The sequence below is a fragment of the Lepidochelys kempii genome, chromosome 3 (assembly GCF_965140265.1).
Source record: "Lepidochelys kempii isolate rLepKem1 chromosome 3, rLepKem1.hap2, whole genome shotgun sequence".
NCBI lineage: Eukaryota > Metazoa > Chordata > Testudines > Cheloniidae > Lepidochelys > Lepidochelys kempii.
In genome coordinates this window covers 18,603,881-18,619,802 of record NC_133258.1, presented here as the reverse complement: position 1 = coordinate 18,619,802, position 15,922 = coordinate 18,603,881, and the positions used below count along the sequence as shown (strand labels likewise).

Genomic DNA, 15,922 nt, shown 5'->3' with positions numbered 1-15,922 from the left:
CCCTGATTGCTGCATGGCCCCCACCTGAGGCTGCTTCCCCAAACAGCCCTCTCTCAGGGCTGTTTTAAACCCCTCTGGGCCTGAGTGGGTGTCCACCCCGCTACACCCAGATAATGGCAGCAGTTCATTCTTGCAGGGATACATGTCATTTCCTGTCATGAAGATTACTTTCACATATATTACATCTGAAAGGGGGAACATAGGCATAAAACTGCTTTGTTATAATGAATAGTGATTTTACACTGGGCATTAAAACTATATTTTTCATATATATTTTGAAATTAATCTTCTGGGATTATTTTTACTGCATAGACATGCTTTGGGCTAACAAAAACTTGCTTCTATAATGTCATATAGCTTTTAAATAGTCTTGGTCCACTTTGTCTTGTGCATTTGCTTGTGTGCTCTCTTTTTGTAGCAGTTTATTAAAGAGAAGATTGCCGCCACCACCCCCTGGTTTCCCTTCCCCCCCCCCATCTTGATAAGAGGGTTAACACCATGTTACTGTGGGTATTGGCCATTCTCTGCTAAACCCTAATAATCTACCAGGAACCTGGCTCTCTACACTTCATGGAGATTTGTCACCTCTGGGAGATTAAAGTTCTTCATGCCGATCATGGTGACATTTAACTTCTCCAATTGTGGAGCTATTTTTCACTTGTGCTGTGCTCATTGGAAGGCTCTTCTTATTAAATATAGATTACTTCATCTTCAGTTAGAAATAGACATTTTTTCTTCAACTCTTTCTAGGTAGCCTGGTTTCCCAGAAACCTCCTGCTAAATGCAAGGGTTTGCTGTCCTGCAGTTTACTTACTGTATTGCCGGAGATTGAATTTGACACAGATTCTGGAAACCGCAAGGTAAGAGTACAGTTATTTATTTTTTATAACATAGAAAAGTTTGACAGCAAGTCCACATATAAAAATGTTTTCAGCTTTCTCCTTCATGACTTCTTGTCACCTAACACACACAATTCGGGCCCTGTTTTTATCTTTCAATGACTGCAGTAAATCTGTACCTCGGCAGATGCAACTGCATTGCTGCGTTACAATATAAGAAGTGGGAAAGTAGGGTAAACATTGATTCTGCAAACATTACAATGAGGAGTCATATTTGGAGTCATATTTGAATTCAGTAGGATGACTCAGAATAGTGACAGGTTTCAGAGTAACAGCCGTGTTAGTCTGTATTCTCAAAAAGAAAAGGAGTACCACTTCATCAGATGCATGCCGTGGAAACTTGCATTTTCCATGGCATGCATCTGATGAAGTGAGCTGTAGCTCACGAAAGCTCATGCTCAAATAAATTGGTTAGTCTCTAAGGTGCCACAAGTACTCCTTTTCTTTTTTCAGAATAGTGAGTACAATGTCGTCACTAAGACTTCAGAATCAGGCCCTACATTATGTAACCTTTACAATAAAAAAGCGCTAGAGACTGAGTGGACAAATTCTAGGTCTTAATTTATAGATGTGCATGCACACACTATGTTAAACATTATTAAGGTTGCAAAGGTAAGCACCTCAAAAGTGAAGAAATACCAGAATTAAGATCGCCTAAATTTTTAAACAAAACAGACTAAAAAAAATATAAATCCCATCATGTGTCATCCCACATGGATCAGCACAGTTGGAAGCTTTAGATCCACTGCACAAACCTCTGCTACTTGAGTTAAAGGAGTAAATAATAGCAGTAATCGGTTGTAATCTTCTATGTGGACAAGCACTAGCAGGAGATGAGATTTGCCAAAGGGTTTCACAAATACCTGCCGACAGCAGAGGAATGATGGGACTCTGGAATCGTGGGTTCCAATCCAAGGTGGGGGTGCTCTATTCAACACACTCTTTTGCCTCCCCCCCCCCCCCCCCCAGCGTGACCCCTTTGCCCTCAATCAGGCCCTGTCTAGTCATGTCTCTTTTCCACCCCGTCTCCTTGTTCCAGTGCTATTCTCTTCACCTAGACCAGCAGCTCTCAACCAGGGGTGTGAGGCTCCCTGGAGGGCTGCAAGCAGATTTCAGGGGGTCCACCTAGCAGAGCCAGCATTAGACTCACTGGAGTCCAGGGCAGAAAGCTGAAACCCCGCCTCCCCAGGCCCCGCCACCCAGGGGCTGAAGCTAAAGCCTGAGCAACTTAGTTTCACTGGGCCCCATTTGGTGTGGGGCCCCAGGCAATTGCCCTGCTTGCTACCCCCTAATGCCAGCCCTGGGTTTTAGATTTAGAAAAACCATTGTTGTGGCAAAGGTGGGCTGTGGAGTTTTTATAGCATGTCAGGGGTAGGGGGAGCTCAGAAAGAAAAAACCTGACCTAGACAGCATCTGTCTCCACTCTTCAGGTTTCTTATCAGACTCTCTCCCCTCCCAGACTCAGTCTTCTTGTCCAGCTATTTCCAGTTCCCTCAACCTCTGATCCTTGTCCCCACTTTTCTTGTCTAGACCCTCCTAGTTCCCAGTCACACCCCATTCCTCATCTGATCTCTTCCCCCTCAGCCCAAGTTTCCAGTCACTCTTATGCTCATAGACCATGTTCCCCAGTGGCTCTGTCTCCCTCCTATGGTTCCTCATCAGTTTGTGTCCTCACCCTGGCTCCTTCTCAGTCTCTTTTCCCAGTCTCTCCCTGCCACCTACCGGTCCCCTCCCCACCCTAGGTCCTTGTCCCATGCCCCTACTCAGGTCTGGCTCCTGTCCCCTTTTTATTTGAATTAGGAAGCTTCCTCTTCCATGCTGCCTGGATGTCAACAGGGGATTACTGAGGGAACAAGAGAGACGGGCTTCCTGCTCTTAGTTCTGGTGCCCTGATCCCAACCTGGCACTGCTGCTGGAACAGCCAGGAACTGCAATTACAGGGAAAGTCTCCTCATCCCTCTGCACCACAGGCTGGAGCATGCTCACCCCCTCTACCAAATTTCAAGCCCCTGCTCCAAATCATGGGGCACAAGGCTTCTCAGAAGGTCACTAGGATTTAACAGACAAAATAATCTATTTTTCCCTGGTCTCAGTCTTGAGAATGGAGGAACTCTTTTGGCCAAAATTTCTCAGGCAGACAGACACCTAGTATGGAAAATTTCAGCCCAATCTTTTAAAGTTTAGCAATATTTTAAGTAACTGAAAACAGGGTCTTATAATGGGAAGTATTGGGCATTGTTAATACCAAACCTGCCTATAATACGTGCACACACATATGCAAACTGTAGCAAAGCAATGACTCACCAGTCCAGCACCTCCTGCTGGTTGTCTTGGGAATTAGTTCTTCCAGACCAGAGCATCCTCTACAGGCCAGTGTTTCACCTGCCGCTAGCCCCCATGTCCTTCCCGGACCCTGGTGCCCTTTACCCTGGGGCTCTGCCCCAGCAGTACCTCCACACTCTGGGTCTCCCCTCCCTGGGGAACCCCCAACTCTCTAAACCCACCTTGCCTCAGTGGCTACTGCCAGTCATCATCTAGCCCCCTTTCCCTGGGGCAGGCTGCAGTCTGTAACGGCCACTCATCACTGGCAAGGGGTTAGGCCCAGCTGCCTCTGCTTATTCCCAGGCTGCCCCTCTGCAGCTCCAGTACCTTTCTGGGCCTTTACCAAGGCCTGCAGCCTGGGGGTTTACCAGGCTGGCGCTCCCTTTACCCTTTCACAGCACTGCTCCACCTGTCTCTTAGGCAGCTAGCCTTTCCCACTCCAGGACTAGAGTGAGACTCCCTCAGCTCCTGGCCCCCAGCCCTCTTATAAAGGCCAGCTGGGCTCTGATTGAACTGGCCACACCTGTGGTCAGCTACTCACTCAGCTTTTCCCAGTGCTGCTTTTAACCCCATCAGGGCCGGAGCAGGGTGACTACCCTGCTACACAAACACATACATTTCCAAGACTTGCACCATCCTGAAACAATTGGCTTGCAGCTTCTTAATGTGTGTTTTACAAATTAAGGGCATGATCTCATATGCACGTATCGGTTGGGAGACTGTGTATGTGCACGTTATAACAGTGCTCAGGATAGAACAGGGAAATATATAAAATGGAATCGTTTTACTGGCAATGGGGATTAGAAATGAAATATGATCGTAGCCCATCTATATAAATAGAAAATAAATGTTTTTGAAAAATAAGCCAGAATTGTGAGCAAGGTTTTCTCCTGGAATTGTATTCTAGTTGTAGTAAATGTTCAACTATGTATTTAAAGAGTAGCTCTGTTTCTGTATGTGTTGGTAGAGCCTATCCTAGGCCACCATCCAGGGGAGAGACCAGTATGAATACAGTGCCACGCCTGGCCAGGCCAGGCGTGGGTCAGATGATGAAAAGGTCAGCAGGGAGAGGAAGAGATCTCCTACCTGCTTTGCTGACTAGCTCATTGGTGGGTGGGAGGGAGGAAAGAGAGAAGATTCACTCTTGCAGTACTCCAACAACAACTAGTATTCTGGCCAGGGTGGCTGGAGCTTCATGTGGAGGTACCTTGGCTTGATATGTGCAGGGAAGGAGATGAAAACAGAGGATCAAGGGGCAAACAGGAGTCAGGGAGTCTGAGGGAGAGAGTGTTAAATAGAGTAAGATACAGTTAAGAGGAGGGAAAATGGGCTAAATGAGAGGAATGTATGAATAATTTATTTTCTGTTGTGGTAATATCACAAGTTAAATTCGCTGGGCGTGTGGCAGCATAACGCACTTGATATGAAAGTAAAAAACCTTCCTCTGATGTTCTGAGGATGGTCCTTGGCTGGCTACTGAAGAAAAGATATTAAGATATCCTCCTGCTGATATTTTTGAAACAATGTACTGTGCCTGTTACTTGACGATAGGAGAATGCTTGTGGTTTTGTTAGATCAAATTAGAATATTTATAAAATTGTCATGTGTATATTCGTATAAAGTCTGAAATCTGACATCGTTAGTTTCTGGATTACCGCCTCCCCTTATGCCGACTTTCATCCAGAATCATAATTTTTTTCTAAAGTGTCTGAGTCTGTCTCCTTTTTCCAAGATGAACTTTGTCCATTGCTATAGTGGGCTGAGAGCATGAAGGACACTTTGGTCTTTCTGACCCATTTTCAGATGTTCTCAGTCTTTGTTGCTTCCCTTAAAATACATTTTAATCTTTTATGTGGGGGTGGGGGGGCAGTTCACACAACTTGTTCAAGGTGTTATAAATCCCGACTATGGAAATACAACTTCAGTATTCTAAGTGGGCAGTTACATAGGAACCTTTGGTCCCTGATTCAAACTGACATCAGGTTTTACTATATGTAGTATTAAAAAACAAAAGTTATTTGAAATAGAGGAAATGAGAGAGAGAGCTGTGACTGTAATGTAGTTGTTTTAATAGCTGTGGCTCCTCCAGCACAGCAGAATAATTGCTTTACAGAATACTTGCTACCTGAGGAAAGTGTGGGCGAGGCATGGAAACGATAAAGTGAGCCTTCAATTGACCACATGCTATTAGATGCTTGTCTACTCTACCACTGAACAGCGTGGCTTTCAGCTGTATGTTCCAGTGGAACAGTGGGTCACATCTAATGTGGTACTGTGTGTAATCTATAAGGTAAAGAACAACTGACAATATAGTGAGGAAAAACAGAAGAGGCCATAGGAACGTCGCCACCCTCTGTACCAAAGCCAGAAGTATAAGAACACTGCTTTTATCTCTGATGTAGCCTTGCTGCTTTAAAATTTCTGTTCTGTGTCTTAGGTAGTTTGAAGCAAAGATTTCAGTTTTCATTGACCCATTCAGTTCGGGAGAAAAGCAAGTGAAACAAAGTTGAAAATGCTAGCTGCACTGACTCCAGTATCCATAATACCTTAAGTAGGAGTCTAATGTGATATGTATTGGCATATGGAACAGAAACGAAGCAGTAACTCTCCTTCACACAGTGGGAAATTCACTTATCCAGAAAAGTTCAGAGTTCTATATCTTAAAAAGAGATGGGATTTTTTTTTCCCGAATAACCATTGTTATACATGTTAAGATGAGGCAATCTAATCACGTCTGCAAATCTGCTAAACAGAGGATCATTCTGGGAAGCATGCTCCATATACACTCACAGTATTGCATAATTAGCGAATAGCATGATTTCAGGAAGGAAGGTGGATTTTCTCCAGGTGAGACACAGGAAATACTAACAAATATTCTATGAATGCTGATCAGGTGTTGCCTGTCTAAATTTTGTAAGTGAAAGGGAGAACATTGCTTAATCAATATGGTCCTGTTGCTTTATTTATATGTAGCTTCTGTCGATATGCTGTGGCTAGTACTATGGCTAACTACTCCAGGCTTGCGAGTTATATCTGGGTTCTATTCCTAAGGAATCTGAGGAACACGCTTCCTTTGTAACTACTGTGCCTCAGCTTCCTTGTTTTTTAAAATGGAGAGTCGATCCCTCTAATTCACAGACGTGCTGTGAGACCTCCAGAAACAGTTACATACTTTTAGTTCCTTGGGAGAAAGACACTGTAAAAAAGTCAAAATACTTATGTTTATAGTATAAAATATATACTTGGATTCATATGTTATCTCTACACTGTTAATAGGTTGCTTTTAAACCGCAGAAGTATAGTTTCTAATGTTTTATGTTACCATACAGATTAGATGCTTGTATCTAAATCGCTTGTTAAAAGTCAGAGGAAAGACATATGAGGGTTGCTATGCAGCTGCCATTTTACAAAGTCAAGGTTTAGGACTAGAAACAAAGCATGGAAATGTGATATCTTTTTAAATTAATTTCCTTTTACAAGAGCAGTTTAAAATATTTTTGTCAGGTTTAATAATAATGAGCTCATTTAGGGCTGAGATGAGTGATAATTATGAATGGATCATGAGTCATCAGGCCATGATGTTGCCTGGATTGCAGATTTTATTTATTACAAATGAAATTATTCACCACCGATGATATTTTGTGCATGCTAATTATATGGAGTTCTGCTGGGTAGTTTTTTCTTTTAAGCTGATCTTACCCTCAAGGCACTTCACATTTCTGTCCTTCCCTTCTACTTTGCTCTTATGTCACACCTGTACTTTTACTCCCTCGGTGGTGCATGCCTCACATGTTTGTTTGCTTACTTTTTGCATGCAAATGTTGCCATATCTTCTTCTGTGCTGCCTCTCATCAATGGACCCGTTTCCTGAGATGAAGGAATTCCTGATCCCTTTGCCAGATTCAGTTCTGCCACAGTGCATAGAGGAACTCAATCTCTCAGTAATGGCTTGTGGGATGGATGGAGGGGGGAGAGAATGTTGGCATTTGCTTTATAAGTTTAATGGGTTGCGGGAATTATAATTGTATATTAAAAATTGTATCCTTCTCCCTTGACACTTTGTATCTCACTTTTCTTCTTAGACTCTTATTCATGAAAGCACTTACGCGCCTTCTTCACTTTAAAAGCATGAACAGTCCCTTTGTGTTCAGCTGGACTTCTCCATGGGCTTAAAGTTACGTGTGTGCTTAAGTACTTTGTTGGATTTAGGCCTTAGACTAAATTCAGCTGAGAAGGGACAACATCTTCCCATGTGTTTGAGAAACACCTAGGACAATGGATATTATCATAGTATAAATATTAAACTGTGCACCATTTATTCTGTTGTGGTATTAATGTAGGTACTGATTCTGATTCTGATCCTGGGTGCACGCATGACTATATGAATGTCATCAGTCCCGTTGACCAAATTTTGCACATGCTTAAGTTTTGCAGGATGGGCCCTCTGAGAGATGCTGAGCAGCTACTGCTGCTTTTAACACTGGCAGGCCTGATCCTGCTGTTGTTGATGTAGCAATGTGGGTTAGTACCTAGGACTGGGGTGCTTAATAATAATACTTATTACAGGAAAGCACCCGTTGACTTCAATAGTGCAGATCTGAGCTCTTTCAATTGATGCTGTAGGTACTCAGTTCTTCTCAGGATCCACCTCTGTACAGAGTAACAGATATTCATCAGGGCACAGTAGATTTGAAAGTGAACAACTTATGTTCAGGATTCTGGCTTCAAAGATACATATTTTAAAATGTATATGAAGCCTATACATCTATTTCCTAAACTTAATGTTTCAAAGCCTATAGATTGTGGTCTCAGATGAAATGAGAGATGGTGATCGTGGGAAGGCTAAAGTAGTGCCCATCTTTAAAAAAGGGAAGAAGGAGGATCCTGGGAATTACAGGCCAGTCAGCCTCACTTCAGTCCCTGGAAAAATCATGGAGCAGGTCCTCAAGGAATCAATTCTGAAGCACTTAGAGGAGAGGAAAGTGATCAGGAACAGTCAGCATGGATTCACCAAGGGCAAGTCATGTTTGACTAATCTAATTGCCTTCTATGATGAGATAACTGGCTCTGTGGATGAGGGGAAAGCAGTGGACATGTTGTTCCTTGACTTTAGCAAAGCTTTTGACACGGTCTCCCACAGTATTCTTGCCAGCAAGTTAAAGAAGTATGGGCTGGATGAATGGACTATAAGGTGGATAGAAAGTTGTCTAGATTGTCGGGCTGAACGGGTAGTGATCAATGGCTCCATGTCTAGATGGTAGCCAGTATCAAGTGGAGTGCCCCAAGGGTCGGTCCTGGGGCCACTTTTGTTCAGTATCTTCATTAATGATCTGGAGGATGGAGTGGATTGCACCCTCAGCAAGTTTGCAGATGACACTAAACTGGGAGGAGAGGTAGATACGCTGGAGGGTAGGGATAGGATACAGAGGGACCTAGACAAATTGGAGGATTGGGCCAAAAGAAATCTGATGAGGTTCAGCAAGGACAAGTGCAGAGTCCTGCACTTAGGAAGGAAGAATCCCATGCACCACTACAGACTAGGGACCTAATGGCTAGGCAGCAGTTCTGCAGAAAAGGACCTAGGGGTTACAGTGGACGAGAAGCTGGATATGAGTCAACAGTGTGCCCTTGTTGCCAAGAAGGCCAATGGCATTTTGGGATGTATAAGTAGGGGCATTGCCAGCAGATCGAGGGACGTGATCGTTCCCCTGTATTTGACATTGGTGAGGCCTCATCTGGAGTACTGGGTCCAGTTTTGGGCCCCACACTACAAGAAGGATGTGAAAAAATTGGAAAGAGTCCAGCGGAGGGCAACAAAAATGATTAGGGGACTGGAACACATGACTTATGAGGAGAGGCTGAGGGAACTGGGATTGTTTAGTCTGCGGATGAGAAGAATGAGGGGGGATTTGATCGCTGCTTTCAACTACCTGAAAGGGGGTTCCAAAGAAGATGGCTCTAGACTGTTCTCAGTGGTAGCAGATGACAGAACAAGGAGTAATGGTCTCAAGTTGCAGTGGGGGAGGTTTAGGTTGGATATTAGGAAACACTTTTTCACTAGGAGGGTGGTGAAACACTGGAATGCGTTACCTAGGGAGGTGGTGGAATCTCCTTCCTTAGAAGTTTTTAAGATCAGGTTTGACAAAGCCCTGGCTGGGATGATGTAGTTGGGGATTGGTCCTACTTTGAGCAGAGGGTTGGTCTAGATGACCTCCTGAGGTCCCTTCCAACCCTGATATTCTATGATTTAAACCATGCAACGTATTTCAACACAAAATTACACAGACTAAAATAACAATCACTATGGTAGTTGGAGCGGATACCTCTGTTTCAAGATGCAAAAGCTTCTGCTGAAGTCAGATGACACAGACTTGTCACATTGTTCAAGAAAAGAAAGATCACTTTGGGATAGAATTAATTTGCAGCATCTTGTTTACCGTTTTGAGTTTTGTCAGGAATTTCCCCCCATGCAGTCTGATATGTCTAGTGAAAGATTTTCAGTGAGAGGTAATATAATATATTAAAAATTTTTATTGATCACAGTATGCTGTTACTGGAAGATGTCTTTTTCTAAATGGAACACAAGGGACTTTCTGTTGCATGACAGGAAAATATATTGTAACATGCAAACAGGATCCTTGTAAAGGTCAGAGTATTTTACCACTAAATTTTTCTCTGAGAGTGTTGAGTTTCTTCACAGCAAGATCAAGATTTTCAGTACGGAGGGGGAAACCTTACAAATAAAGCGTCACATTCATAAAGGAAGGCAGTAAGAATTATGTCCACCATCACCAGATATCAGAAATTACAAAGTAATAGACATTACTGTAAATCACATTGTTGTGGACATGCACTATTGTGAAAAAGTGGGGCTGGATTAGAACCAGTTTATACATACTGTGACAAAGTTCCTCCTCTGCCTTGGTGGGTTCTGCACTTTCTGGTGGATTTGCTCACTTCAGAGGTTTACGGCAGTCCTCAGTTTGGCTCCTTTTGTTAGTGGCACAGACCTGCCATTCACTCGGCTAACCTCTTCACTGGCCAGCATGGGGAAAAGGAGAACAATCCCCGCAGTCTCTGCTGGCCCACCTGATGGGTTGGGGGACAGGCCAGAGACCTTCCCCTCTGGTGGGACCCACAGTCCAGATCAATTCCTCTTATATGAAATCGGGAGTTGAAGGGATGGCCTGCCCTTTATTCTAGGTTCCAGCCCAGGGCCCTGTGGATTGCAGCTGTCTATGGTGTCTCCTGTAACAGCTGTGTGACAGCTACAACTCCCTGGGCTACTTCCCCATGGCCTCCTCCCAACACCTTCTTTGTCCTCACCGCTGGACCTTCCTCCTGATGTCTGATACTGCTTGTACTTTTCAGTCCTCCAGCAGTATACCTACTCACTCTCAGCTTCTTGTGCGTCTCTTGCTCCCAGCTCTTTGCACGTACCTCACTAACTGAAGTGAAATCCTTTTTAAAACCAGGTGCCCTGATTAGCCTGCCTGTCCTAATTGATTCTGGTAGCTTCTTAATTGGCTCCAGGTGTCCTAATTAGCCTGCCTTAATTGGTTCCAGCAACTTCCTGATTGTTCTGGAACAGCCCATTACCTTACTCAGGGAAAAAGAATCTGCTTAATCTGGAGCTAATATATCTACCTTCGATCACTCTCCTGTAGCCCTCTGGCCTGACCCTGTCACAATACTCTCTAGTGGTGTGTATATTAATACACATGCACAACGTTTTGTATCCATAATAAAACATTATAGTCCTCTTAAATAAAAACAATTCTAAACCAAGACGTTTTATTAGGCTCCTAGTATAAAAAAGTTAAGGAGAAAATCTTCATTGCACACAGAAGGTTTGCTGAGCAAATGTGCATTAGCAGTTTACAAAAAATGGGGTAGCAAGCTATCTCAGTCTGTAGCAGGGTGCCCAGTTCATGCAACTTTAAAAAAAAGAAGTCTTAAATGTATTTAAATTTAAAGAGGACTTCCACAGCATAACCAACAACACTGAGTATCTTTTATATACATCTATCTATTATATACATATAATCTCCAATGTGCAATATGAATATAAATTATGACTGGTCTCAAAATAGAACTTCAAGAATAGACACGTCATAAATAGGATGCCCAATAAAGTTATTTCAACATATTCCTAACCAAACTCTCCAAAACATGTAATGCAAAATATAACTCTTGACCAAATATATTATTTCATTACCATGAATAATATCTATGTGGTATATACACAAAAAACCACACGCCAATTTCAAATGAGCCATTGCTGGTCTGCACAGTAAACCAAATAAAATAATGTTCTCAATATTTATTTTCTTTTGTCCAGTTCCACTTTCAACATGTCTCTAGTGCCTTCCTCAGTCTTTGATGCAATCAATCTCCACTTCAGTGGATTTGAAAATATAAGCTTGACCAAGAAAATTCATTTGTGGTACTGCAGCTGGTTACTAAACCACTGGCAGTTCCTATATCCCAGAATGATTCTTCACTTCAGCAGCCCTTTTCTTCACAAACAAAGCACGGTAGCATCTCTCCAGAAATGTCAATTTTCTTCTCCTGAAATTTTCAGTACCGTATTTGGTTTCTACTTTGTCGACTTTAAGCAAATTGTTCCTGTGTCTCTCAGATATCCAAAGTCACAAGAATGGTTCTAGGTTATGTGAGAGCTTGAGTTTTCCCAACCCCACCCCGCTCCCAAACTTCTTCACCACACACTGAAGCCTTTGTGCAGTAAAAGAGAGCTTGGGTTCTCAAGCAGGGAGTCAACATAAAGAATCTAAATTTTCAGATACCCTTTTCCCCAGTGAGTTTAAAAATTTTCAAGCTATAGATTTTCTCTCATTTACTGCACTGAGTCTGTTACAATCTACTGCAGCAATAAACATGACCTCAAGTGTAAGAGAACTGGGGATTCTCTACAAGAACTCTCTCCATTGACCTCCAAGAGTATATCCATCTCCTCATCAACCACTCAAGTCTTTTCATTAATTAAATCCATACTTGTTGATCATGGCAGTTTCAGTACAAATTCTGAAAGCATTTAATAAAGATTAATTTACCCTCACACCACCTTTCTGAAGTACTTGTGTGGAAAGCAGGGATTCTACTGAAACTACGAGGGAATTTTAGGTAGGTGGAATAGGGTTACTTGAACTGGAATTTCCCCATAACACAGGGTAGGGATTTTAACCCTGCAGAAAGTGCTATGTGATCTTTACCATGACCGCAGTTGGTTAGAATATCAGGTGTACAAGTCAACCAACAGACATTGCTGCAAAGGATCATCATCACTCGGTTGGAATACAAGTTCATTCCTGTCGCAGAAGGAAGAACGCTACTAGCTGAATGGTCAGCATCACATCTTATAAGGTGATCTTTGGTGGCTGCCAATACAGGTAAAAGACCAGACTACACTGGGCTTTTGAAACCTAATAGGATCTTAGCTTGAGGTGACATGGCTGCAGGATCAGATGAGCAAGTCCCACAGCCCATGCTGCAGGAGTTAATTTTCACAAGTTAAATCAGCTTCTACTGCAGCCGGGCTCCCCACCATTGAAAAAAAAATACTTAAAAAAAAAATAGTTAGACATGACTGCAAAAGAGATGAATTATTGAAGTATAAATCCTCTTAGTTTCCATAGAATCATAGAATCATAGAATATCAGGGTTGGAAGGGACCCCAGAAGGTCATCTAGTCCAACCCCCTGCTCAAAGCAGGACCAATTCCCAGTTAAATCATCCCAGCCAGGGCTTTGTCAAGCCTGACCTTAAAAACCTCTAAGGAAGGAGATTCTACCACCTCCCTAGGTAACGCATTCCAGTGTTTCACCACCCTCTTAGTGAAAAAGTTTTTCCTAATATCCAATCTAAACCTCCCCCACTGCAACTTGAGACCATTACTCCTCGTTCTGTCATCTGCTACCATTGAGAACAGTCTAGAGCCATCCTCTTTGGAACCCCCTTTCAGGTAGTTGAAAGCAGCTATCAAATCCCCCCTCATTCTTCTCTTCTGCAGGCTAAACAATCCCAGCTCCCTCAGCCTCTCCTCATAACTCATGTGTTCCAGTCCCCTAATCATTTTTGTTGCCCTTCGCTGGACTCTCTCCAATTTATCCACATCCTTCTTGAAGTGTGGGGCCCAAAACTGGACACAGTACTCCAGATGAGGCCTCACCAATGTCGAATAGAGGGGAACGATCACGTCCCTCGATCTGCTCGCTATGCCCCTACTTATACATCCCAAAATGCCATTGGCCTTCTTGGCAACAAGGGCACACTGCTGACTCATATCCAGCTTCTCGTCCACTGTCACCCCTAGGTCCTTTTCCGCAGAACTGCTGCCTAGCCATTCGGTCCCTAGTCTGTAGCTGCGCATTGGGTTCTTCCGTCCTAAGTGCAGGACCCTGCACTTATCCTTATTGAACCTCATCAGATTCCTTTTGGCCCAATCTTCCAATTGGTCTAGGTCCTTCTGTATCCTATCCCTCCCCTCCAGCGTATCTACCACTCCTCCCAGTTTAGTATCATCCGCAAACCACTCCTCCCAGTTTAGTATCATCCGCATCATCTATGTTCATGGAATGAGAGGTTGAGGAAAGATGAGGGAGAGAAGAAAGCCAGTGGTAGAACAGATTGTGCTGTGTAAATGATAGCAAAGTTTTTTTTGTTTTGTTTATTTGAATTGGAGTTTGGTAGATGATGTAAATATATGTATATTTTACACTTCATTTTGCACTGAATGTAAAAATGTAGTTTTAAGCAGAAAGTTAGACAACTTGCAAACTCATTTTTGTAATTCGCTGAAAGAGGTTTCTGTATAGTGATAAGAACCTTTAATTGTATCTCTTCTTCGTGATACATGAGCAAAAACAATTATACTGAGTGTCTCTTATTTTATTAAGGAAGGATACAGTTCTTTAAGTATGCAAAAGGATTTCTAATATTTCACTGGTTACAGGAATTAAAAACTGCCTTCTTCACAGACTAGATAAACTGAGAAATGCAGACCCCCTCATCTTTGTCTGCTCTAAAGTTATAGTAAGAGGATTTTAGTAAGATTAGAATCTTCCACTGCCTACTTAAAAGTCTACTCAGAACTGCTTTACATCTCTATGAAGGGAGAATCTACACTAGCTAGATTTGAATAATGGAATTGCCATTAATATCTAGCATAAAAGGATGATTGGTTGTATATTTGATTTATGGGAAGCTGAAATTGACAAAGTGTACTGTATGTGTGAGGGTATATTTATGCTAGTAACCCTTGAAAACCAATCCAATCTTGTTATGTTCACTAAACATTTAAATGGCTAAAATAACAATTTATGGTATAGTAAATCTAATTACTGTAATTTTGATAGTTTTGATAATGGCTTTGGGTTAGTAAAAACCTGTGCAAACGTTCCACATTCAGAGCAAGTCTGACAAGTCACCATTTACTTACTGGCAGTTACAGGATTATCAGCTTTGAACCAAAGGAAATCATTTCAAATGTACTAGGAGTTTAAGGTATGTTGTTTCTTCATCAATTGCTAGTACAAGAATTGTGTTTTCCAATTTATGTGCAAATGGGCTTCCAAAATCTTTACTGTGAACTGAGATTTTGTTGTCAGGGTTTTTTTCTATTTTTTCTATTATTTTTGTTTGTTATTTTACCCCTGTTTTGCTAATAACCATCAGATTGCACATGCGTGCAGCTGTTTCTTGATTTTGCTTTGCCTGCAATACCTAATTCTTCGATATGTATTGTCTGGCTGCTTTGCAAACAAGGTGTCCTTAAGATATTCAGCTATGCATTCATTTTTGAAATGTTCTGGAAATTATTTGATTTTAGGAGAATATCTTGTTGATTCAAATCAGACAAATTCCTTAAGGGTGTGTAATGTGTTTTGTGGGTTGATAAGTCTAGTGTATGTACTGCACTCATCATACTTTGATATGTATCTATCTAGAACATACAGTAGCTCAGTAAAATGCATTTGGCTTAAATATAGGATATTAGGTTGGGCTTCCTGCTAAATAACTTCATGTTATGAGGCATTTGTCACAACTTGCCCACATAGTTCAAATGGAGTAGTTTGCAGAGTTGGTGCAGTGGGCTCTCTTGTAGGGGCGGGTTGGTGCTGTTATCCAATTACATTAGTAGTAGTTCATGTTGCTTGGTGCATTTCGAGGGCACAAACCAAAACTATTTCTCAGAAATATATTTTATGAGAAAATAAATAATGAGATAAATCCTCTTTGGCAGGGACAGTTTAACAATATCCCTCCAGAGTCCCCCCTTTCAACCCAAGCTGTGCATTTTCAGCCATTTATTTCTCTCAACCTACTTGTGGAAGTCTTAGTCACCAAACCTTTCAAATTAAAGTATTTCTCATCCGATCTTAACTCACTACATAACTTTTTCATTATTATTTTGAAAGAATATGTTTAATATTAAGAAAATGCAGATGAATAACTCACTCAATATACTTTGTAGGCTTGAACCAACATGATCCATGCATCCAAATTATGGCAGCTTTATCTAGTGTGAATGAGATGCTACTTATGTTTGCAGGTAAAAAATCAACAACTATTTATTTGGCAGAATTATTTATTTCTTACTGATGATTTTTGTAGTGTATCTAATCAGAGTGCTCATGAATAGAAATGACACAATTTAAATATAGAGGCACTGCTGTACATTG

At 41.9% G+C, this 15,922-nt stretch overlaps 1 protein-coding gene across 18 annotated transcripts in view; it reads left to right on the top strand.

The window, feature by feature from the left end:
• Positions 1–15,922, top strand: part of KLHL29 (kelch like family member 29) — a 601,492-nt gene that overhangs the window by 80,178 nt on the left and 505,392 nt on the right. For 14 of the 18 annotated variants that reach the window (XM_073335869.1, XM_073335868.1, XM_073335849.1 and 11 more), the window contains one exon: positions 751–860. The exons of the other annotated variants lie outside the window; for them this stretch is intronic. The gene's annotated coding sequence lies outside the window, so the exon portion shown is untranslated. The remainder of the gene's footprint in view (positions 1–750; positions 861–15,922) is intronic. 18 annotated transcript variants of the gene reach the window in all.